This window comes from Diachasmimorpha longicaudata, chromosome 11 (genome assembly GCF_034640455.1).
Source record: "Diachasmimorpha longicaudata isolate KC_UGA_2023 chromosome 11, iyDiaLong2, whole genome shotgun sequence".
Classification (NCBI taxonomy): Eukaryota; Metazoa; Arthropoda; class Insecta; order Hymenoptera; family Braconidae; genus Diachasmimorpha; species Diachasmimorpha longicaudata.
This window is the reverse complement of record NC_087235.1, coordinates 6,718,108-6,744,802: the sequence shown is the minus strand read 5'-3', so window position 1 is coordinate 6,744,802 and position 26,695 is coordinate 6,718,108. Positions and strand designations below refer to the sequence as shown.

The 26,695-nt window shown below is 42.8% G+C and overlaps 1 protein-coding gene across 1 annotated transcript in view; it reads right to left on the bottom strand.

The window, feature by feature from the left end:
• The window catches only part of Urm1 (Ubiquitin-related modifier 1), a 74,086-nt gene that overhangs the window by 9,586 nt on the left and 37,805 nt on the right, over positions 1–26,695 (bottom strand). The window contains exon 6 of the transcript XR_010299856.1: positions 6,564–6,692. The gene's annotated coding sequence lies outside the window, so the exon portion shown is untranslated. The remainder of the gene's footprint in view (positions 1–6,563; positions 6,693–26,695) is intronic.

Below are 26,695 nucleotides of genomic sequence, written 5' to 3'. Positions count from 1 at the left end.
GTGAAACGCTAAAGGGATAGGGGGAGGGAGAGAGAGAGGAAAGGGCGTGTGGGGTATTGGGTGGTTTGTCCGCTTGTTGTTTGTTGTTTCGTTCGCAGCTCGTTATCGCGTATAATGTAAGCCAATTCTTCTCACCCTCTCGTCTCCCGCTAGCTCATCAGTTTGGTCAATTTCCTCGGGATTTCCCGACATTTGTGGTCCTCTTCGGCTGCGGTACATTGTCTCCATTCGTCATCCAAATGCTATCGATTGAAAATACTTCAATTGTTGTCCCATCTCTGGCATTTGCAACAAAACAGAGTTGAATATAACAGGATTCGCACCCCTTAGAGTGATATCCATGCGTTCATTATCCGATATACCCACCACCACTCGGATTTCCGCGTGTCCGAATGGCCATTCCGGCTGACAACTATTGGCACTCGCACTGACAATCAACAATCCCCCTTTCATCCGTCGACCAGTACTCCCACACACCTCGGGGCCATCATGACGAAAATTTGGTTTTAAATCATGCCGCGAGATTGAGTGCTGTAGATTAAAAAAAAAAAGTTTCTGCCGTTTGGTTTTTTCAGTCTGTTTGTTTTGTTTGTGAATCAATCATGGAGGACGTGAAGTGGATGCAGATTTTTTTATCATATTTCAGGTGGGGATGGAGTAGGAGTAATATCCGCTTTCGGTGAACGCGAAAATACGACTTGTTCATTATATATATTTTTTTCTCGATAAAAGCCAAGTGTAATATGAGATTTTTCACATCCAATATGTAACCGTATTTCGTGATTGGCGTTAACGGAAAGTATGGCATACGAGACAACATGTGTTGAATAATCCCGTTTTAGAGTGTATTGAAAAAGTTCAGTTAATAGAAAAGGTGGACACGCATGTCACATGCATGTATTTTTTTTTTATACGCGGCATGCTGCTGATGGAACGTGCTTTCAAGGTAAACACCAAACCCCATGGAAACGTAACACTGTACCATCAGGTATTATATGTTGGCGTTGGTGTCGGTTCCAGGGGGGTGGAGCGGGTGGATGTGGGGTAACACAGAGTGACGCGTTGGAGGGTACACACGGGGTTATAGATGCTGGGGAATGGGAAATGCTGGGATAAACCAGATCGAATTCAGTGGAGAGTTTGATTGATAGTGCCTACCTATCGAAATGCACAACCTCAGTCGCTGGGAGAGAGATGAGATCTTAGTACGGAATCTAGGGGGGAGGGGGGTTGAAACCATTGCCAGGGATATCGATGTCACGATCCCAGGGTAACTTTCAGCCTAGGTACAATTCGATGTATATATATATATCTGTAGATACAGCGAGGGCAAGTCAGTGAGTGCAATAAAGTTGAGGGAAAGTATAATAAGAAGGGCAGAAGGGGGGAGAAAAGTGCGGAAGATGTCCAGAGATTTTTTTCCGATTTTCTCAACTTTTCTGGTCCCGTTCTGGTCCGCCCCTCGTAAAATTTTCTCTCAATCACCCTCCGGGGATACTGCAGGGACTGAAGAGAGAGAGTAAGGAGAAATATAAAGAAGCAAGAAGGGAGGGAGACAAAAAGGAGCAAAATGTAACGAGGGTTGAGGGACACTAGTGAGAAAGAAAAATCGGGAGTAGAAAAAAAAAAGTCGAGGCACGTAAACGGGATAAGGGGATAAGCGGCTTCCTCTCCTTCTCTATTTTCCTCTCTCCAATAGTTTCTTTTATCTCTCCGTCTCACTCCCTTTCATACAATCGCCATCTCACTCCACGACACTGGATGGAAACGAGAGAGCCTGGGGGGGCTTTATCGTCAGACTAGGCTCCTGTCTTGTCTCGATTTTACCACCTCTCCTCATTTCACTTCCTTGCCCTTCACTAGCCAAAAGCCCTTGAAACGAAGTATCCTCGGAGTTAAGCAAGTCGTGAATCTGCAGATCAGCTTTGGCAAACCCCTCGTGAATGTTCATGATGATGATCGTCCACCTTACGCTTGGGCACGAAAGCCTCGTAACGCAAGGGCACTACACCCTGGCCTCGAGTCTTCAGGGGGTCTATTGTAAACGCCAGTACGACGAATCACACCCTCTGGCATTTTGTCGTTTATCCACATACATACACTGGCCGACGCCCAGGATAAACTCCAGTGAGGGGCTGTTGTCTATAAGGTCGAATGCCATTCTCCTTCGGATGTGTTTACGCAACAGACTATACGACCTCTTCTTATTTATTTTGCTACCCTCCATTGTTACCTCTTCTCAAGAAGAACGACACATTACTGAATTCATCATCCCTCATGGAGTGAAGTATTATAACTCGGGGCAATAATAGTAATAAAAAATATCCTCCCCTACAGTAAAAAAAATATCTTTCACTACTTTCAATTTTGTTTGCTTTAAATCTCCCAAGTAATTGCCCAACAACGTCCACTTATATTATCACAAAAATTATATTTTCCTCTCCCAACCATGAACATAAATTATGCACCATTATATTCCCTCCACCTTATTCCACAACTTTCGTACAAAGATTTTTTTTTACCTCTTCTTCAAACTCATTTAGTCTCAAGAGTCTACATAAATCGCGGGATCAAGCCTCTCGAACTTCCAGATACCATTTTTTTTTCAAACTCCAACAAAATTCATCGTGAAAAAAAAAAGTGACGAAGACGATACTGCGGAGCGGGGATTTAACCCGATTGTTGAAGTATGCCATCGAAGAGTGGCTGAGGACAAAAGAGTGGAATAAAATGGGAGAAGCCCAGTGGATGGAATGCTAGCAGGAAGCACTCCTCAAGAAGGTGAACAGGAAGGGAGTGAGGTAGGGGGCAGGAGGGAGGGAGGAGAGACATTAAAAGTTGCCAAGTGCAAAGTTTCTTCTGGGATGATCCCAGCAACGGGCGTGCAACGGCACGCTTAATCCCATTACTTGCGGCCAATTTTTCCACCCTCCTCCCCACCCACCACTTCATTCCACCACCCTTGGGAATTCTTTACTCCTAAGTTGCATATCTCTCGTGTGCTCATAACTTTTGGACTATATTCCCCCTCCTCCCCCTTGGCCCATTTGGATATGATAATATTATATATAGGGAATGAAGTGAGCTTTTGTATTGTTTCCTCATTTTTCCTCGTCGTCCATGGACTTTTTTGCAATCCATACATATTTATTAGACGATCGTATCGTCTGACGGGGGCGATTGGGGAGGGGAAGGGGAGGAAACCGAAGAGAGCGAAAATCTGAGGCTGAAGGAAGTTAAAGTGGAGGAGTGAAGAAAAAATGGGAGGGAAAAAAAGAAAAAGCACACGGCACTTCTATATTGCTTTCGGAATACTCGAAGAAGTGGGAGTAAAGTGGGGATATTCCCTCACCCCCTTATCCTTCCCCATCTCTTTCTCTCACACCGCCACATAGCGCTGACAGTTGCGTTTCTTTGGAAGCTTCGGGTACTTAAATAAAACTTTTGCCTCACTGAAAAATTCCTCGAAAGCTACTATGGCCGATGGGGGTGAAATTGAAGGAGCTATTTTTCGGAATGACGTGTTCTGACAGATAAAATTGTTTTATTGAGGTGGGTTCCCTGGAAGTCTGCGTTATTTATTCGTCTGAACCAATTTCATTGATAATTTTCGTTATCATTTGGACTTGAAAGTCGAAAAATGGAAAGAGAAGTCGGGTGAACGAGTGATTGTCAAAAATTCTAAGATTTTTCGCTTGAACATTGAGAGCTAATTTTCTAGCACCGTAGGGGAATAAAAATATAGGGAAAATCGATGGCAGATGGGACTTGCACAATGAAACTGTATTTAGTTGAACGGAGGTGCGTTCCTCCCATTCCACCAAAACGGAAACTAAAATGAAAACACGGAGCAGCTGTTGCAAAGTTATATTAATGCAATTTTTTCTTGTTATTAAAAAAATTCTTATGAATTCAAAATGTGTGTTTCTCCCATTTATATTTTTCCAGTGCTATTTATTTATATATTTTTTTTCGTTATATTTATTCACGTAGGTAGATCGCATTAAATTCTTCGCGTCACTTTCAGTGTGCTATAATGGTTGCGCACAATTTCCCACGAGACACCGTACGGTATTACCATACACAGATATACCCGGGAAGTGGAGAATGTCCCAGTGCACGAGGGCAACCCGGGAATGGTGGAGATGAAAAAACATCATAACGACACAGAGAAAAAATTTTTGGTGAAAATTGTTCTTTCCTTTGGTGAAGGTGTATTTCCAGAAATTTATAAACATAAATTTTCATTTTCATTTTTCGTTTGAAAAATATTTTCCTGGTGAGAGAATAACTACTGTCACATCCCACCAAAATGTCAGAGCTGTCATGAAAATATACTTCTGGGATGGACGAAGGTCAATAATCCGATATCAAATTAAAAAACTTTATCAATTAACTGTAAAATAATTTATATTTTTGTCAACCAAAAAATGTCTTCAAATTCACGTTTATCAGACTGGACGATAACATTTACCATCTCCACTGAGAGGGAACCCTGCGGGACACGGTATTATTTAATTCGTTTTTATTGACCTGAAGAATGAATGGTCGAGGGTTTTAAAAGGGGAAGAATGGTGGATGGAATCGAGCAGAAGGCAATATGGAGAACGGTCAGGTGTGTATGATGGAATGGCACGCGAGTGATCCCGGAAATCGTCCTTCGGTCACGTTCGTCACGTTCGGGAAACACCGTCGGCCGGTGTCCATAGCAAATAACTGTCACCCTCGATTCACTTCAAAATCTCGTGTCCTCCCCCTCCCCCGATCACGATTCTCACTCACTTGACGCTATTCTACCCCACCTAAACCCAGTTCAACCACACTCAATATCGAAATAAACAACGGGGCGCGTGACAATCGTCGCTTTTGCTTCTTGTTTTTTCTTCTGCTTTTTTTATTCGGGGGAAAAATCCAGTTTCAATTACGTCTCAAGCCGACAACAAAACAGAGGTTTTAATTCTTCTTTCGGGTTCATTTTTCCCTGTTTTATTGAGTGGTAGGGAATAATGAAATGTCAAAACACGATGGATCGACTGATTACGGAAAAAATATAACGGCAAACTGGCGAGGATTGGGGGAAAATTGGCCGGAATTGGAAAATTCAACGGTTCAATCAAACTGGGTATGGGCAAATGACACACCAGTGGTTGTGGGTATAAATCAACCAGGAAATGATATAATATCAACTGTGAATATGAGGGAGTATCAATGAGAGGCGTGGATACCGTGAGGTATAATGATTACTCTATCGCCGTTGGATAGTACGGAATATTTGCCGCAAAGTCGACAAAATATGTGAATACTTGATTACGAAATTGGGGCTTTATCAGGGCAGAGTACATATTCGGATTATAGGTTTGCGTTTGGCGTTTGCCTCGTGCTTTTTTCGGGGTTCAATGCATAAAAAATTAATCGATTTTTTTTTCAACCCTCGGTACGAGAGAAATAGTTCAATAAAAATTACGTAAATCCCCGCAAATTATTTGGAGAAGGTTCCGCAATTTTTATCGGATCTGTTCTCTCCGTCTAATGAAGCGTGAAAACCAGTAATACAAATTACGGAGTTTTTGCATATTAAAATATGGATTATATATTTTCCACGACAAATTTTCAAGCTCATCGAAGCGGCCATTAAACTCTGACGACTCAATTTCCTTCTGTCGATCCCGTACAGGGCACTTCCGTCCGTGATTTCCGGTGATACGCAGCGTAGAATGATGAAAGTTACGGTGAAATAGGGGATGAAAGTGGTGTGAGAGAGAAGGGAATGAATTCGCTTGAAAAATCGCTAACGAAAAACCGACAGAGTCGATTAATGGAGTTGCTAGAGATTAATTATACAGCCGGGGAAATTTTGTTATTCAAATTATTAATCTTGATTTTTTTTAAATTGCTAATTGGCAATTAAATATACATTTCCGAGATTCAACAGTTTTGGGGGAAGATCCGCATTAATCTCTGTCAAGCTATAAATTTAATTTTTCATTTGAATAATTGACTGGAGCGAGAGAAAAAGTGAAGACGAGGGAAAATCCCCGGCCATTTAATTCGACTTGCCAAATCCTCGAGGTGATCCGGCGGTCGCAAAACTCCCCGGAATTTTACGGGTTCCATTAAATCAAAAGGTCTGAGCGTTAGGATCTAACGAGGATCATACTGGGAGAAAATAAAATTGCTCCAAGTGTCGTTTAGAGAGAAATTACCATACGAACTTGAATTTTTACGTAACTGTAGCGGGAATTTATACGAGACTCGCTGATTTTCTCAGAGCAGATCGTAATTTTACCCTCGTATCATGTGTAATCTGGATCCCCTTACCATAATCATCATAATTACGACATGATAATTGCCAATCGCTAATAAATCTGTTATCCTCATTCCAGAGTTTAGGATGTCGTTGAGTGAGCCAACGTAAAGTTTGATGGCATTATAGATGCCCTCAATATTGAGTGAAGCCCCCGGAGGGAGGTAAGGGGGAGCGAAGGATGAGAAATTTTCGTGTGTATGAAGGGTACAACAGCAAAAGACAGGCAATGTCGAGATACTCTGAGGGGGATACTTACCGGTAAACTGGATTAGATGTAGACTCGCCTCGGTGCTCACTTTGATGCATAATTATTACTTGCTTGTTCATTCTCAGGTAAAGTACTCCGAAGCCCTGGTATAGTTCCGGTGTAGTCACTGTGTAGTCTCTGTAATGAGGAGAAAAAATGAGGGAGCGTAAAAGGTGATCAAGAAGGCTTCGTATAATTTAAAAAGTTTTCTGTCTCGAGGCAGTCGACGCTAAAATCGATAAATCGCGGATGCCGTGTCTGTTACAGTTTTTCTCTCTCTCTCCCCCCGCCTCTCTACATTTTTTTCGCCACCCCTCTTGTCGTCCAATCAGTGATAATCTTCTCCCGTTGAGTAATAAGCTGACAAGTCCGTTTTTCCATTCATCACGCTCGCGATTTTTCTTTTCATTTTCGTGTTATTAATTGCATTTTTCCGAGTGAACTGAATGACTAATTTCCACCGATTAATTATCCCCAGAGGGACCGAGACACCGGTTGAATTGCTCAACAACTTCGGAATACGTTTAATTCAATATTTTTCATTCATAAATAAGGGGAAATGGCTATTCGAGGGAACAAAAAAATAACGATGTCTTCAGTCTGTGATAATCCCCCTTGAAAAAACATTTTCACCCGTCTCTCCCTCAATTCTTCTAATTTATGAATTATTTATCTCAGCCTTTGCACCAGTGTACATTTCCCGATGTAGCGACAAAATAATTCTAATTCCCTTCTTTCCTCCCCCAGGGGTGGATTTCCACCTCCATGCATTTATGTATGAAGACCACACCGATGTCCAAGGTCTTTGGTATAACCCACAGAGAGTAATGTAGGTGTGAAGGGGGAATGAAATTGGTACAGGAAAAGTGTACAAAGAAGGAATGAAACACGACGGATATTTCATCTAGGTAGAGAAATCCCACTAATGTGGGTTCTCTCCAGTAGCCCATGGGTTTGCTTTTCCACTGGAAAATCGCAAGAGCCCTGAAGACGTTTCGGGTATTAACGTCATTCCCTGCCGAAGATTGATGGAGCAGGAAAATGCGAGGGCCCTTTTCTCACTGACAAACTCACCCCTCGAACTTCAACATTTTTTTCCATCCTCTTCACTTCTTTTTACCTTTCCACACAGCCTAAGATATTCTCACCAGCGATAGCCTCATCTCGTCAACACCCCCTCCCTCTCACCACCCCCTAGAAGATCCGCGAGATTAAGTTACCTCTATCTAGAGAAAAAAATACCACTGAGGAGGAAAAATTTTGTGTGCTTAAATATTTATCGCAAATTGACGAGCAATTTTTTTTTTGCTACAGGGATGAACATACATATGAGGATGAATAAAAAATATAGGTCAATAAAGCCAGAGGGTGGATAGCTACCGATAATAAATGTACACACGATGCTGGCTTTATCATTTCGCCAATGCATATAAATTCATGATTTTTTCCCTGCGATACAAAATCTATATTTTAAGGTATTTATGACGGGATAGATATGTAGAGGGTGAGACGGAGGGTAACCTATTGTTTTCACACAAAAAAACAATCGCTGAACAAAAAAAACGATATTTCAATTACGAATTTTCAATCTATTTCACCACTTCTGGGTTGAAAATATTTTTTTAATTTATGGTATGGTTCGTCTCCATTGTTGTGGGATTAAAAAAAAATACATCGACGAGTGTTGGAGACTGCGAATAATATTTAGTTCATTATTCTGTGCGTTGCTTCGCAAATTATTGGTACCGACCGCAAAGTCCTGGATATGAGTTTGAAAATTCAAGAATCCGCTTTAAAAAAGCTCCACCCCCTCCCTGATGGAGCCGTAAATACCTTAACAAATACAAATCCCTTAATTTTGGAGAAATCGGGATTATCCACGTGAGGGGTGGAGGCACTAGATAATTTCACAGACAATCCCCCAATGCATGTGTCTATCCGGGCTTCCGGTTGAAGCGAGGGCGACGGAGAGAGGAGTGGGTCCTCGACCTCGACGGGGGTCTGCGATCGAGCCATTGAATTGTCGCAGTGCGGTAGTGATGTAGGTGGAGGTTTGAGACCTCAGACCTTAGCCCGAACTATCAGCCTGTAAGAATACGGAACAAAAGCGCCAACTAGACTAGATAGAAGAGAGGACAAGTGAACCCGAAAAACCGCGGGGCTTTTACCTTTTTTCTCATTTTATTTGAATTCTTCTCGTTCGTCCCCTAACCCTCGTTTCATTCTCCCCATCTTGATCCACTCTACCCTACCGAATACTGCAATTTCAGCTTGAAACGTCGAGACCGGCACTCGAATCACTGCAATGATAAATTCCGAATTCCGTGGGTTCACTTGGACCTCGGCAAACGGAGAGAAGACGAATGGATATAGAGTGAATGTTCATGGGGGGTAGCTTTAGTCAACTCAAGCCAGTGGTGACTGGACAAAAAAAAAATTGTAAAAGTTAATGTATGTTGAGCTTGGGCGTCGTTTAATCGCCGATGCACCAATAGTTCAGGTAATCACGTGTGTATACACCCGGTGAATTGGGAAGTTTTCTGCAAGGGTTGGGGGACGGGGGTAGCAAACAGAACTGGGAGACCTCGGGAAGCTCCTTTGGGATCGGATATTTCTTGTTTGCTCGACTACTCGAACGTCCAGTTTTGGCTCATCGGCAAAGGGTTAAAGGTAGAGCCGGTACATTCAGGAATTGGACTAGTTTACTCTTTATCCTTTCGTATGATCCCAATTTAATGGACTACCGGAGGGTGTTCTCAATGACGTACATCAAGAATAAATTATTGTTAGTAGCGTGTAACAATAATAATGTACTCAATGGTTATTATTTAATTTTTCAAGTCCAAAATGTGCAGTAACGTAAAAAATGGTCACCTGTAATAACTCATTCAATTCCAGTCGACCTTTCATCTCCGTTAATATTTCAAAAGGAAATTTCCCCGTTATATTCACCGAGAATTTATGACGAATTATCCAATTTTAGATACGGAATAAATTAACGAGTTAGGGACCTAGTAATTGTGCTACTAATTCAGATGTAAATGCAGAATTATTGTCCAACTTTGAGGTACACTTTCAAGCTTCCTCGGTGGGGCTTTAATTATCTCAATTATGACATCTTATGTCATTCCATAGTACAAATGTTATGCTTTCTGGTAACTTCCAAGCATCCAAACATCTCTATGTTTAACAATGTCTTCACCCCGTGTGTCGACGCGCGAGATGTCGGAGGGTTGGAGACAGTCAACGGTAAAGGGTACACCCGTAGACAATTCTACAATAATCCGAGAATGAAGGAGTTGGAACATACACATTCAACTCAACCAAGAGTGATACATTCAGTCGCATAATGTCTCATCCCCGTGCATTTGTCGTGCACTGATATGACAGTGGGTGCGGGTCCCTGTGAGAATATATCTCTCTCCCTCTTTCTCTCGAAAATCATGTTGCAATTTGTCGGGTTGGAAGTTGGCTGATGAAAGCACTGAGTCACTGTGAGCCAGGACCACTACCTTCTGTCTTCCAGGATCCACCAGCGACGTATAGTCGTACGATGTAGTCACGATACCCGAGACCCTGGGAAATAACCACAATGAAACCGAAGCCGAGTGAAACTCACAACGACATGGACTTATGTCTCTTCAGCAGAAAGGAGTACATTCAGCTTCACCCGTCTTCCACATGTTGAATTATCCAAGTACACTGAATGTATACATTATGTGTCATCCCGCCTCGAGTTTCTCAAAGTGGAGTTCTGATGGAAATTGTTGGTATGAATTTTAATTACACCATCAACTACGTCACAACTCCAGGATATATCAATTAGTGAGTAATCAAATAATTTTCATGGGGTTGTGTGAAATTCTTTGAGGTATGACAATTGATACCGTCAGTGTCCTGGGAGGTTTACATTGACTGTCGTGGGGTTGTCATTTGAGTGGAGAATGAGGGTAAGGTGGAGTCGAGAACAAAGACGATGGATGCCGTATTACTAATCCTAGAAGGACCTAAGTAAACCACTTCTAATGGATCTTGTCACTAGGATTGTCGTGTTGGTGGTACCTACATGGAGTGTATCGTGATGAGAAATGGAGTGAGATACGAAAGGCGAGTGAAGAAGTGGATGTAGAGATGGCCAATAGGACAGTATCTCACCCAAGAAAGAGCATCTTCATACAAGAAAACAAAGTGAAGTTTGGTGGAAGAGTAAGAAAGCCAGTTGATGCTCGAAAGCAATCAGGGGAGTTGACAAAGGAATGACATGCCTCTGTATACAACCACAGGGAAAGGAATCTGATAGGGCAGGACCAGGGCTAATACTCAGCAACGAGAGTTAGTGTAGAGTTACTCACCAGTATCTCAACTTTCCTGTAACCTCATTTCCACACGATCTGGAATAAACTTTTCCAGACGAAAACCCATGAATTCACTGGACCAGATGTATCTAATGTTACTGGACAAATTACAAATGACAGAAATACTCCCAGTGTGACTGACAAACTTATCAGTTATTATCGCAATTGTATTAGATCAAAGTGCTGCAATTGATGGGAATTAGTTTCCTGGGTATGAAAGTGTTAGAGTGAGAAATACCGTAATACAGTTGTGGGGGAGAAATGAGAGGACTGTTGCATGAGTAGAAGGGAGTTATAACGTGGAATAGCCTGGAGACAAGTAGTGGCAAGGACACTAAGGGAATATCCCACCAGCGTACGGCAATCAGAGTTACTCGCTGAGTTACAACGCTCGGTGGAACGTTGCACAGACGTTTCTCAATATAAACTCGAGTTTCCATCTCGTCTCCGACGATCATGATATCCTGTTCTCCTATTTCCCACCCCTCTCCCCCTCACCCATCCACTTTTCCCTACCCTTCCACTCGCCTGCTTACCACAATCCCAATGGCTCTGGTCCCAGGCGAACTCCTGACTTCATTCGTGTGCCACTTCAACTTGATCTCTCACGAAACAATATTCCCCGCGTGTCAAATTCAATATTCGAGACCAAAGAACAGAACATCTTGAGTGAATACTGTTAAGAAGGGATGACCTAGGATAGATCCGGAAAATCTCGATCCGTCGAATGCGATTCACTCGCACAACTGGCACTTCGTATATCTCACAACAGCTTATCGCATTGTGTCTTTTTTATTCGTAAGATGAATATAGACAGTGTCAATGATCAAAGGGATTTATAGCCAGTTATAGGGAGAATACGTGGATTAAGCTCATTCGTTACAAAAACTTTTTCTTCTCAGTCATTATAACTGCCGACTGTAGATTACACAATTTCGGGGGGAAACGTGTACACTTTGAGAATGATATTTGGCCCTCAAAGTCCAGTTTAACGAGTACGGAAGAGGGATCGATGGGAGGGGGTGGTTGAAGGGGGAGGGAGAGTCGACGCCTATTAAACTCACCCATCATTTCGAATCCCTACTTCCCACCTTCCATCCATCCGACTGCATTCTCCCACCCTGTGTGAACCAAATCCCTTAAGCCAATTTACGCACCTAACTAGATGCCCTTATCCTCGAGCCAGTGATAGTAATAACGGAAAAGGATGGCTACATCCCCGGGCTCGGCCACGTAAAGCACCCATAACGTTACTTTTTGAAGGAAAATAGCGAATCAACCCCCACAAGTTGAGGGGGAGAAATAGTTGCCTTACACACAGCTTTCACTGTTACTGCTCATCTCATCTGAGCCCTGAAAATAATCGCTGACTATTAGGAAAAAGCTCGAATGAAACGACGTGCGCGGATGCGGGATCGCCTATTAATCTTCCTCGTGCCCGCCACGGGGGACATTTCTTGGGGGGTATTTTCCCTCTCTCTCTCACCCCTCTCATTTCTCTACCCAACTTCTTGGTCTCCGTCTCGACATTCCGCTGGCATTTTCCTTTTTATACCTATGTTCTTTCGTAAGCCTCGGGGGTTGAATTCAACCAAGAACTCGTAAATTCTAACCCAAGGTACCCACCTCATCCCTTAACTAACTTCATGCATCTTTGCTGGAGACAGGAAGAATTAAAAGGTTAGGGGAGATTAATTTTTTTCCCTCCTTCTCGGGAAACCCTTTTTTTTCATTGTCCATACGAGCGATCATTCGTATCCCTTTGCTGCGTCACTCTGAACATTATGAGAGTTGAACAGTGTCATTAAATTATCTCGTACAAATTCAGGTTAAATTGTTAGCGGCAATTTACCTGTAATTGTGGAATATTTTGTATTCAGTGGAAAATCATTTTATTGACGTAAAATGCAGCATAATTCAAACTGGAAAAATTGAGTGGTGAAACGATGGTATAAAATTCACCGAACCCTGTCACTTTTAATTTATCAAATCCTCACTCCACTCCCTATCAGAGCCTCAATTCATTCCAATTTGGTGCATATTCATGTCGATTGCTCGTTCACAGTTTATCACTCTACATGGCCGATGATCCATTCCTATCGGGAAATACTTGGTAAATAGGTGTATGGTGGTAGGGGTAGAGGGGTGGTAGATAGTTGGAGTAGTAATACATGGGATAAAAGGTATATGGAATCTGCAGCAGTGGAAAGGCAATTCGGTGAAGTGAGAAAGGAGATGCAGGAGTGAGGGAGCAACAATAAGAGATTTGAATCCACTCGAGTGCGTGGCAACGGTTGCCACTGGGCAAAAGGCTTAAATTATTAACGGCTTGTTTACAACCACAAGAGGTTGCCACTACTCAAGGGCCGTGTGGATACGTAGCGTTCAATTTTCCCCTAATTCAAACGTCTCTTGCTCGAGTGTAACTTAATCCGACGAGGCCAGAATGCTGCCTTATATTCCACCAGTTGTGTGGCTCAAGTCCCCACTTGCCCTAGTCCCTCCCCACACCCTTTTACACATATTGAATCGATGGAAGTTAGCGATAGCTTCGGCAACGATGCGAGCATTTATGCTAATCCAGTACATCATATCCATTATAGGAGTTTCAATAGTGCTTTTCAGAGGATCAGAGCCATCGAGAGGCTTTGAGAATCTATTGAGAAACCATTAAAGACTTTATCAACTTTCCAACAACCATCAGCCGCCAAAAAGGGACTGATTTGAGTTGGCGTCTTAACTCTAGACGATATTCGTCCCGCGTTACGTCGAGTGAATGGCCCTTATCAATTCTATATCATTAAAATCGATTTTTCAATCTCATTCAGACCAATTTCTATCATTCGTCGAGTTTGACAAATTCTCTGGTGGTCATTATCGACTTATTTATTCAATCATCAATCACAAAAACTGAGGGTAAAAAAAAAATTGGTGTCCCCTTCTTCTCAACCCTCAAAGATTGTTGGTAATCAAACGACCTGTGCACCCTCCAAAGCACACTCTTCTCTGCTGGTGATTGATGACCACATTAACCAATCCAGCAAGAAACTTCAACCCCTCAATCGCTCACTCTCCTGGATACTCCCTTCCTCCATGTAAAAGGATCCACCTCTCCGTAGCATTTCATTTCACTGGCAATCACCACTGCAGACAGTTCCAGAATTTCAGTCATCCTCGGTTAACTATGAACACCAATGCTCAGCATCAGATTTTTCTTTCCTATCGGTCATTCACATTAGGGAGAGCCCAGGAAATCAAAGTGATTCAGAGATGTCGATCGATCTTCATCTGGATAGAATTCTCCAAATGGCTTTCATCTGTATTTTTTTTTTCCTCCTGCCCCTTTTCACGTTAATCCCATTCGTTGGAAAATTACTTTTGACGGGGGGATGAGGAGCGCTGTGCGAGGGTAACCGAAGGGATTGGCAAGGTTGGAGGCCAGCCATTTCACTATGAAGTAAATATATACACAGAGTGAGGTAAACACGTGAAACACGGTCACATTTCCCGGACACGTGTCTCAGTGCCTCGTGACAGCCCCACCCTGTACTCATGGAGAATGAGTTTCCTGTGAGACCCATTCACATTCCCCCTTTTTACCCCCCTCCCCACCTCGCCCCTTGTGCCGTAGTGAAAACTGAGCCCAGAAAAATTCTTGTGATTTTCAAATGTAATATATGAAAGCCCAATGGGCAGAGAGGGATACTCGATTCTCTTAGGTGAAGAGAAAAAAAATCCCATCGAAGGAATCCCACGGAATTGAATATATTGGCGCCTGAGATTGAATTTTTTATGAGAATTTATGCGCAGAATCCAATGGCGGAATGCAGAGGGATGGATGAGACAGGGGTTGAAGGAGGGAGAGGGAAGAGGGGCTTGGCTCTCTACGTGTGTCAAATGCAGGCTTACTGACTTCGTTGCCTTCCCCTCATTCTGTATTCCGTATACATGTATATATTCCACCCGGGGTCATATCGCTATTTCACGCAACGCGGATGGCGTAATTGCAAAGTGATACGAAGCTTGTGGCACGCCTGTACCGTCGTGTGTACATGTTCATTACGCCTCAGTTGTTAGCACTATACCGTCACCCATAACCGGGATGAAATTGACGCCGTAGCACTGCAACGTTCGGTTTTTTTTTATTTAGCAATTTTAAATGGTAAAAGTCATGAGATTAGGGCGATTCGAGGGATGAGGAACGCGACCCTGTGATTAAAGTTGTCTTGGGGGAGTGCGTTGGACTGCTGAATTTTCCTCCCTATTTGCCGGGAGTTGCAGGGAGTTGAATGTTGGCCGCGTCTGGTAGGTCGGAAAATCCGGCCTGATCAGCAGACAATGTAAAGCGAGCGTTTCCCTACGCCAGGAACTACATAAAGACAAGCTATGAAATTTATGGAGTCTCTTCACATGTTCCTGAATGACAGGAAACGTCAGTAAAATTTTTTTAGTGAAGTGTACTTGGATAAAATACTTGTTCATGTAAAGTCTATTGAATTTGAATTTAGGATGACATTGTTTACGTATCGTTTCGCAAATTTACTAGCCAATTATATTTCGACCAGTACTAGACCTAAAATATATATCAAAAGCTCGTCCTCCACCTCTACATACCCCAACCATAACATCCAATTAATTTTCATTCAAAAACCTCACCAAAAGAATTAAATTTGTGTTTAATTATAATTCCGAATCGCGAAAAAGACTTTTTCATGTGGAGTTGTTGACATACTCCACACTCCGATTACCTGAACTCACCATATCCTCTCATTTCTCCCAACTCAAAAAATAGTCCGCCCCCACTGTTTCCCCGTTCGCTTAAAAACTCGGGGTGTTTTGAGTTCCTTCTCCCGTCGTATGTTGTTCCACATTTTTATGCTCTTGTTTTTCCCCGCTTTGCCGTATCGACAGCCAACTGTCGGAATCAGCAATACGAAGGGTTGGTAGCGAGGATCGCATGTAAAGGAGCACCCCTCCCCAGCCAGTAACGTGATGGGGATTGTGATAGGGCTTTGAGACTGGGAGAGATGCCGACAGGAGGCAAGTAACCGTAACTTCGTAACTCGTGGAGTCGTGCTGCACGGGCACTGCCACGTGCGCATTTCCAAGGAATGACATAATAATGTGAGGAATAATGGAGAAAATGAGAAACAAGTAGAATAGAATGGAAAATAGCGTAACGCAGTAAAAATCGGTGGAGAGATAGGACCATGGAAGGGGGAGTGAAAAAGAAAAATTCACCTCACCACACCCTTCAAAATGGATCGATAGTCAGAAGTCCCTCTCTTTCGGTATTCCAGCGGGTGCTTCTGCAGCACGCGGCAGCGAGGAGAAGAGGTGGGAAAACAAAAGACGGAAAATAGGCTGAGAGGAGGGTGGCAGGGGGTGAAGGGGGTGAGGAAGAGAGGCAATACTGTAAGGAGGATGATGTAAGAGGAGAGAAAAGACAAATTGCCCGACGATCCACCGGCGATGCGCAGGGGGTGGTCCTCTGTTGTCTCGCGCCTTGTCTGATACTTGATTTTGCTTTTCTACTTGGCTTCACCCCCATCTCTCTCTCTCTCTCTCTCCCTCATTCTCAACTACTCCACGGGTTCATCCCGTCTTCGGGACGTACTGCCTCTCGACTTCGTACGACTCGACACTATATATATAACTATAATACGTGACACACAGACACGTAGACATTTCCTCTTGAGACCCAATTTCTTGGGCGCTCACATATATTTTCTCGGTGGCTGTCTGTAAGTGAGATATTCTCTTTTTTCGTAATTTATGGAGGCGAATGGTGGACACTAATTATTATACTCTGGGAATGAAAATTTAGAGTTCTCGGCATTCTCGGAACGTCGTGAAATAGAATCTGATTGCACTCTGTGATAACAAATACGAGGACCGAGGGCCTCATTTTTTATCTTTTTTTTTTCAGTCTGTGAATATGACGGGAAAGGGATGAGGGTTGTAATGGATTCCTCTGAAATGATTTCACAGATCGTCCAGCATGCAAGCACGTACATTGCACAGAAATGGAGTAGTTGGGGGGGGAGGAGGAGGTGGAGAAGGAGGAGGATGTGTGTAGCAATATTGTAGGATGTGGAGGATGAAAGAGAGAGGGAGGTGGGGTGGATTCTTGTTCTATAGGTCCCTGGTGCCGCGTACTTTCACGGAGCTTGACATTCTCTGGGGACGAATCAAGCAACATGCGCGCTTTGCGGTAACCTCTGCTCTTTTCATTCCCCGGTGGTCCATATATGATTTTGTCACACAATTGACGAAAAAAGAATTAATGAAAATTATGTGGCAAAAGAGAATATGAATTTTTTGGGGGATTTATTTGGTGAATAAAATCAGTATTGAAAAATTTTGGTATTTTATCTTTGGAAGAACATTAACTTAAACATTATTGAACAAAATACCTTGAGGGTATTAATGAACTGACGGAAATTGATAAGCTTTTTCAATTATTTGGCCTTTCATTCCATTTATATTTTCTCTTGCTTCCTGTAAACTTCTCATTGTTTTGTTTTATCGCTCCCCCACTGTTGCAGCATCACCTGTTTTATTAAACAAATATTCATATTACTGTCATTCTTTGCTTGTTTCAGATGGAATAATGGCAATGAACGAAGCGGAAATTGAATTCCAAGGGTATTAAAACTACCGTAAAACTTGTCAGTATTCTCCAACAATGGTAAGTTTGATTTGTACTTGAAAAGCATCTTCAGAATAATTACTTCCCCTCAGTCATACGGTCGACGTTGTACAGTTGAATGAATTCAACACGTTTTCTTTCGTGAGATTCACCGGAATTCCTTCAAACCGATAGCTTCAAAGTTCACTGTCATTTCCGCTCCTTTGTGAAACCCCCGTGAATTCTCTCGTCGAACTGTCTCACACTCTAGTACCCTCGTCTTCTGTGATTTTGATTTTCCACGAGAGATATGTTCTTTCAATTTAAACACTGGCAAATATTTGAAGTGAGGAAAATAAACATCTCGGGGTGGAATTGAAGATTGGAGGATAAATTAATTGTATAGAGAAAAATTGTTAGCACCGAATCGATTATTCGCCATCATTTCTCCCAGATTTGGAGAGATGAATCGACTGATCTCGCTTTATCGATATCTCTATTTCCATATACCGCAAATTCCTTCAGGAAAAAATGCAATTCTAGTGAGCACATTTCCATGGTACCCTATTTCGGACATTCTTTAGTCCCAAGGAAATTCAAAAATTCAAATTTCACCGTTATTTCGTGACACCGATTGACTTACTCAGCCGTACAGCCCGAGGGAATCACCCGCTGAATATTTGTTGAGTGGATTTTTTCGGTTGAATATCATGTGGAATTCAATCTGGCTGGAGATTGAAGCCAGAAACATGGGATTCAGTCTCATATGCGTCGAATAATTTATTCCAAATGCGAGCAGTCGATTGACCTTCGCACAGAAAAAAATGCGTTTTCCAAGATATATTTTCATTTCACGATTTTATCAAATGTCCTTTTATTGTGAAAATAAAGGGCTCCCCAATGCATCACTCGTTGTATCTCCTGAAAAAATAATCTTCTCATTTATTGGTAATCTTGATGGTAAGAATTCTCTCATAAAATGAACAACAATTTCACTACAACCCCTTGAATTCCATCCCTAATTTATATATAAATAGGGGGAAGTGAAATTGTGATGGGTTTCATGCAGGAGTTTCTAATTTAAACGAGGAGCCACATGATCAAATCTTACCAGAAACTAGGGGAAGGAATCTGCACGCGAGAGGGAAACTAGTCGAGAGTAATTTCACCCGCACGCATAGGAAACATAGTTGCTCAAGTGCTCTGGTATTCGAGTTGACTGAGAGAATTGTTAGACAAGACAACGAGATAATTCAAGAAGCTCAAACGTTGAAAAAAAAAAAACAAATTTCAAGACAAGAGAATTTGCTCGGTACACGTCAACTCAAGACTAACGTGTGCTGTCTGGCGTTATCAAAGCCACTGGTCGGCCATGTTTAATTACAAGTACTCAAGGGCCTCTTCCCCCACTCATCTGCATCATCAGAGACAGCCTTAGCCGGTAAACTATAAAGAGACGAGCTATTTGAGAGGTGATTTTGTGTAAAACCACTACAAAATTAGATCGAAATATCTTCCGAGTCGATCCTCCACGGAATCTCGCACCCTCTCAATGCCGCTGATACAGCAGTTTCTCATCCAATCTCCACCCAGCCTCTTTGTCACGCTTTCCAAAACGTTTTGTCATCGTTTTTCAATTAATTCAGACATTCGACGATACCGAGTGGAAAACTCGTCGGATGATTTTTATATGAATTTATGATGCAACTGATTCCACTTGATTGATTATACCTCCCTTCCATTATTCTCCATCATTAATGCGATGTTCGATGAGACTTTAACAAGGTATAGTTTACTCATTATCGATAACAGTGTTAAAAGAAAATGATAATAGGAAGAATTCAAAGGCTGAGACGTTACGCGCTGCGCTCTCAAGTTTCTCAAAGTCACTGATGTAACTGAAGCATCGTCTTCTCAAACTACCGGAAGAGTAATTTATTTGCAATCTACCGAACCACGCCCTCCTCCAACTTCCCAAGAATTTTCCATATTTTCACTTGAATAATCACTCAATATCTACCGCGGGGTAAACCGTTGGCGAAAGCGCTTCAAATATAATTAACAATGAAAAATTGAATTTTTCAAAGAGATCTTACAAAAATCTTCGTATCCAGTCTTAGGATATCAAAAAGGTTCTCCCCCAATTTTGTTAGTATTCATCTTCATTTGTTCACATTGAAGAACGCACGGATAAAATAATCCCCCCCAACCTCACGCCACCTGTAGTGTCAGAGGAAGCGGTCTAAATGTGATTAATAATAAAAAATTGAATTTGTGACACGCAATGTCAATAACCAGAAACGTCCCTCAGTTCCGGGGCAGGCCACAAAGGATCGTTTGAGGGTCTTTACACTCGGTTTTGAAGAGACTCTTGCCGAAACCAGACGACGAACGTGACCTACCCCACACCGAGGAGTCACTCCCCCCGTTTCTCTCCTTGACGCTCCTCTTCAACAAACTCACCCTCGTTATAGAATATAATTTAACTCTCAAATTATCCCTCGGGTACCCAACTTCGGTAACACCCCATTCCACCCATTCTCCTCGTCCATAACTCAACATTGGATTACCGCTTCGTCGCTCGTTCATCAGCCCAACGAAAAATAATGTCCTCAGATATTTTTCATTCATTCTTTCTCTCCCGTATTACGTGAAAAACATGGAACCGGGGGGTTGACGGAGGGCGGTACGGGGTAAGAGAATTTTTCACAACTGAAGGCTCTTCATGCATTTATTCGAACAGTCGATCAGTCATAGCCAAAAGTCGATGGTATGGAACAGAGGAGAGAGAAGAGAGTTAACGTTCATGGAGTTGGGATATAGCAATGGAGGGTACGATTTGATGGGAGCCAATATATTTCAGCTTATCACCTTATCGCCAATGGCGTATATGAAGCTTCTTGAATTTTCGATATGTACACACGCGAAATTTCTCCCTCCCACCCCTCCCAACTGTCTATGTGTCCGGGTGTGATGTAAAATACTGAAACCTTGAGATTCACATCCACAACGAGCACCCTCTCCTGCTTTGGTGGATTTCACCCCTGACTCGGCGTTCCTGGAAAAGTGAATGAGAAGAATCCAGATAACGCAGGTCGTTTGGTGTTCAGTTGTACTGGGGGTTGAATGAAATTTTAGATTGAGCATTGCCGGTGAATTTTTGGATTAATGTAAACTAGGCTTTTGAAAATATAATAAAATGTAAATGGTGTTATTAAAGAAAGCGGAGACGTGACTCACTTGATAATATTCCATTAGATAACGCGTGGGACGGGGGTCGTTGTGAGGGTAGTTGTAACTGTTGGAGAGGGTGGGAAGGGATTGGATTACCCTGAAGAAGTACGTATTAAATTCATGAGATGATATCAGCTCGGTGAATTAAAGACATCTACGTGAGTGTTACGGAAGCATTTAAAAAGATTCTGGGTAGTAATGCTTTGGGGGGAGGAGAGGGTGAGGTACGAGGATTCTGTATCTTGGATTAATATACGAACGAGGTTGAGAATATTCAAGTATTTAATTATCTAATTAATTTTCCAGAGTATTTTCTGCCGGTCTGGGTAAAATTGGGAGATTCCATGGTGTGATACCATTCGCTACATCAAAAAAATGTCTCAATTTCCCCGTTTCGAGCAGCCAATAAATTTTTAGCAAACCAAATAAATATTTCATTTCGGAATGGAGCAGTCAGTGTGCCAAAAAAATAAAGTTAAAAATCAAAGACAATCTCGTGTATTTTTTATCTGGGGGATCATATTGAAAGCGGTCAAAGAGCACAAGGAATCAGAATGAAAAATAAAGACCCAGTAGTGCCAGCAATTGACAGGGCGTCGAGTGGATACGGTGTTTACACACCCTTGGGGACAGCTACAGTATCATGTACGGGTCACAATCTCATCCCCATTTACCCTATATCCATTGAAACCCATCGAAATCGCAGTTCCCCCGAGGCCTTTGCAAAATCCCAGAAACAATTCCCCATCTGTTTTTCTGAATATTGAAAAAATAACATCCAGCCCACCTCAAAATTGTATTTCCATTCCTCCCCACGATACCTTGCTACCCCTCATTTTCTTATTGTCACTTTTCCCCCATCTCCCTTTTTCTTGTAAAAACTCCAGGGGTCTCATACACCTCCCCATCACCCCCGCAATCCCTGACGGTTGACATTGTCAGCCAGGCGAGGCATGAAGATTGTTTTAAAGCGGCCAATTTCTCCCCGGTGGGTTACAAGCACAATCTGCCCGGTGATTTACATAAATTGGAAGACACAATGCGACCCCCAATCTTCTCATAATTCTTTCCCTCCTGACTCGAGAGGTTTGTCGTTCCTTTAATGATTGCTCTGTTCTTTTCTACTTTATGCTCATCCCCACGAATCCCTTCTCGCCCTTATTTTTTTTCATCACCTATTTTTTTCCTCTCATTTTACGAAAATAGTTGACATTCTCCCCGAAAACACCCCCCGGATATATGAGACAATGTACGCAGCAGAGAGTTGTGCTGTGCTCCCATATGAAAATGACAGCGTCTTAGCTTTCCATTCTCTTATCCCTCCCTCTCCCCACCTCATACCACATGTGCCATCCCTTATATCTGTATACTCGAAAACCTGGGGGAAATCTCTACTCGCGTCGCAGGACACGGGAGTGCCATTTATCCTGAAAACCCACCAAGCCACACTACTCTAGACTCGCGACTATTCTCAGACCAATCGTCCTTCCAAACTCCTCGCCCTGTGCATTCACCGTCACTCCACCCATCATTTCCCCCCCCCCCTTCCCTCCTGCCGCAGCTTCAGCATCATTTCACTCTCCCGCCCCCCTGGCCACTGCCGTAACAGCATTCACTGTCGTAACTGCATGGCCCGCAGCAACCACGGACTCCGCTCTATTTGCGGTTTTGAAAAATCGTCACCCCTTTCCACCCTTCACCTCTCACATACCAATGGATGAGAAGAGGCTAGAGGGGTTAAATCGAGAGAGAAGGAGAGAATGGAGAGAACGGAGAGTAAAAAATTACCCGTGCGATGCGTCAATTTATTTCATCCCCCGATCTCACTTCCTGGTCCATCGAGCTTCGATTTATATTTCCCATTCCTCTTTCCTGTTATATATAGACATATATAGATATATATTTACGTCTGGACTGTTCTTCGTTACTTTAAATTTTTCACGTTGAAATGAGAAAGTTTTATTGAGCCTAAAAAACAATGAGTACACTGTAAAATGCTGTGTAAATTAACAGAGGGTTCGTGTTATTGCATTATTAGGTGACTCGGCGAGCATAAAAAATACCCGAGTCGTTCGCTCATTATTATCATGCGGTGAAATAAAAAAAAATAAAAATAAGGGAATATAAACACAGGAGAGCGTCGCTGCGGTTATAATAACACAACCTCTTTAATGACCAGACGCGATGAAAAGTCTCGGAGTAAGTCGTGACTCTGCATCCTTTATACCCCTGTTTATTCTTTTCATCCGTCCACTATTGCTCAGCCACTACTCTTTCCTCCCTTTCACCCCCTCCCTTTCGTCGGCTTGTGAAACCCTCACATCTTCATTCCGTTATACTTCCGACTGCCGTCTCTCTTTCTTTTACCGGCAATTCTTTTCTTGCTCTTTCCACCCCACCCCCTCCTTCCTCACCATTCTCTTTTCACCATTACACTTTTCCATCAACATCGACACGCTCGTAGTCGTCTCGCATTATTTTCCATTTTCCACCCGCGTTTTCTCCCACGGGAGAAAAACTCCGTTCCCCCCCCCCCTCTCAGCACACTCATCTCTATTGTTTTTTTGATTATTTAAACCTGATTTTCCTTTTTTTTTTACTTTATTCACCTACCCTTTTATCTGCTATTACCATCCGACAGGAAGGGGTGGAAGTGGAAAAACAAAGTGCAGTCGCTTTACTACTTCGCCTCGATTTCATTTTAATACATCTCGATTACCATTGAAGCTGATATCCCTGGAAATTATCATTTTCATTTTGTTACACCAGTGAAAACAAATTATACAGCCATGAAAATCATCGTATCTCCACTCTCCACAATTTTTTTTTTACAGTATCGTTCATCCTGAAAAAAAACTGAAAAAAATATCTCTGTATTTTTGCCTTGTTTTTTTTATTTTTATTACACACCCGATTAAGTTTTTTACGAGGGAATATACGCACGTTCACGTTCCACTGTGCTTCAGTTCAGTGATGGTTGATGGCGTATCGCCTCGTCGTTCTCGACTGGATATTATTTATTTCAATGCACGTCTGCCTAGATACTGGGATATACTACTTGCTTTGCTGTGCCATGGCCCACAGAGAATTGTGGATAGAAGAAAAGAAAAGGGTGGAGGTGTTGGTGAGAAAGATGACGGGTCATCGGACCGTCAGTGATTTTTCCTGCGGAAATTTATACTGGAGAAATTTCTGTCTGGATGCGAAGAATTCTAGAATATTTTCGCCTCTCCTTTAATGAAAAATGTCACCCTGGATTTCCGTGGAGAGATATATCAGAAGAGCTCGAGAATTTCACTCCGGAATAACAGAAAATATATGAATATTTATTGAATATTCATCGACTATATCGATGAAATATTTATCGAACCCACACAGAGGTGCGTGAATTGACGACTGTCAACGCATATTAAGAATCCCGTCATTGTCAATCCCCCGAGAAAAGTTTATGTGATAATTTTACGAGACAAAAACCCTATATTCCCTGCACAACCGCGCCTCACCCCGAGGGGGTTGAAAATCTACTGTTTTACGACCGAAATGAGTTTACGTGATCGGATTGTGCCATTTTACCCCGACCACTCGTGTCAACTTTTTAACCAGCAACGACGAGGCACCACCAAACAGCTATATTTTTTATCCCTCAAACCAGTGGCGAGTCAACACCAAAGTATTTAGGGTGTCTCGGCACGACGTTGGTAGCCAGTTCTCAGTGGAATTTATGCCCGTCTCGTCTATCCCCTCAGTCCAAACCCGGGTATCTCTCGTTCCCATTCCAAAACGTCGCCATCTCCTCCCCTCCCACCCAATCCCCCTATCGCCACCATTTCCATCCTGTTAAAACCTTCGAGGCAAACAGAAACACGAAGGTTCATTCCTCCAAAATGTTTCCAAATGGTGTATGTACTGTGGACGAGTGAAGAAGAGTGCGTGGCAACCCATATTTCCTTTCTGTCTCCGGCTAGCCCCCTCTCTCGCCCTTTGGCACCGCTTTGAACATCCACCCCCAACCCCCCTCCCACCCCCTGACGCCGCTGTGGTACGAGGTACGAGGCCTATTCATCAGAAGCCCCACCTCCGGCACAGCCCGTACCTCGAAATTTTCTTCTTTTTCTTTGACTCAAGTAAATAATTCAACTACATTTCTCGAAAAGTTTTCGGTATCCAAAGCTTATATCGAACGTATTTGAAAAGTTTTCCCGAGAAATTTCCAAGTGTGACAACGAAAATACAGTACGTGCGGGGTATGAGGGGGTGGAGAAGGTGAGGGGGGGTAAGACGAATAGATTTTGCAAGTTGGACGATTCCGCGAATTTGTGGATATACTGGTGAGACATTCCCGACGCCCGGAAGGCATACCCGGGGTGTCTCTTTTACCCCAGACTTTTCGATGGAATATATCGTTTTGTGCTTGTGTAACTGTGCCATCGCTGATAAGATTTTCAAGCATTCTGGGTTACAGTTGGGGGATAATGGTTATATCTGGGTGCGATAGAGCAGGGGCTGGAAGAATTTCATGGTGGTGGGGGTTCAGTGAATACGGCCTGTGGGGGATGATTCGAATGCGAGTCCCAGGGTGAGGGGATTGGAAGGGCCTTTGGAGGAAACTTCAAAGATACAAGAAGAACTAACTTGGTACTCGGTGAAGAATTCTTTCTTCGGTTTTGCTGTTTCTAGTCCGAAAGAAGAGAAGAAAATCACCAGTTGGCGAAGTCTTAATTGGTTTTGGTGGTGCAGTATGAGGAAGAATTATTTTGTTATTGAGGATTTCCGAATGTATTGGGTATTTTTTATCCGGTCAAAGGCTTTTTACTTTTGTAAAATTATTCTGAAAGAAAATTAATTTTTGAAAAAGGGATAAATATCGTCGTCGTGTGTGGGGCTGCGTTTGTGGAGAATAAGGTCGAATACGGGATTTAAATCCTCTTTTTGAGGACTCACCCTCTATTTTCTGTTCCACTCGCCCCGGGGTCCGTTCCTCCTCCTCTCCCACATATTTTCACTCGTCGCATTGTCGGTAAAACAATGAAACGGTTACGGGGCGCGTTAACGGCGTCCATTGTCTCGTTCATCGTCGTATATAGTGACAGGGCAAAACGTTCATGAGGACAATGGGTGAGGGAGGGAATGAGGGGGTGTATCAGAGTACCCACGCGTATGTTACCAAGGTCCTTGTGCTTTCCCATTGGTTTCACCGGATAGAACGACCAAAGATCCCATTTCTGAACCATTCACTTTTTTTTTAACCCTCGTTTCTCGCCGTGTTCCAGGGCACCCTTCAAACATCGACATTTTCTCTCCTCCCCCTGAGGAAATCAAACCGAATGGGCGAAAAAAAAAACGGAGATATCAAATGATGCTCTTTGTTTCCAGACCATGTCTTATCATCTTTTTTTTCCCCTATCGATTCCCCAAGCTTCTTCTCGATCGACGACAGAAGATCTCATGACAATGGCGGAGTACAAATTTTTCTCCCGATTTTTTTTTTGTCTCACTCTTCGCAAAGACGCGAGGGAAAAAAAACAAATGGAATGATCGATTAAATAAACGTTCCAAACAGAAAGATGAAAGAGAAATATTAGGAGGAGGATTGCGTAATGCTGGTAAACTCACTGACGTGGAATTTTTTTTATTCTGCGCTTGTGATTGTGGAGGGAAAGATAGGCGAGTGCACGCGATGTCCATGAGTTTTCGTATGCAGGATATATTCAGGCCGGTGAGACCGAGCGAACTGCAGAGGGTGAATTGGCTGTGTATAGGAGACGAGGGAGAGGGTTAGGTGGAGGCGGTTGTTGGCAGGACTGTATGCCCCACCGACGGTTTAACGAGAATCATATCGACCACATCAGACACAGCTGGATAGTAAACACACTGCGTTTCATCGATCCTCAGTCCAACATTTGCTTCAACCCCCCTTGTAC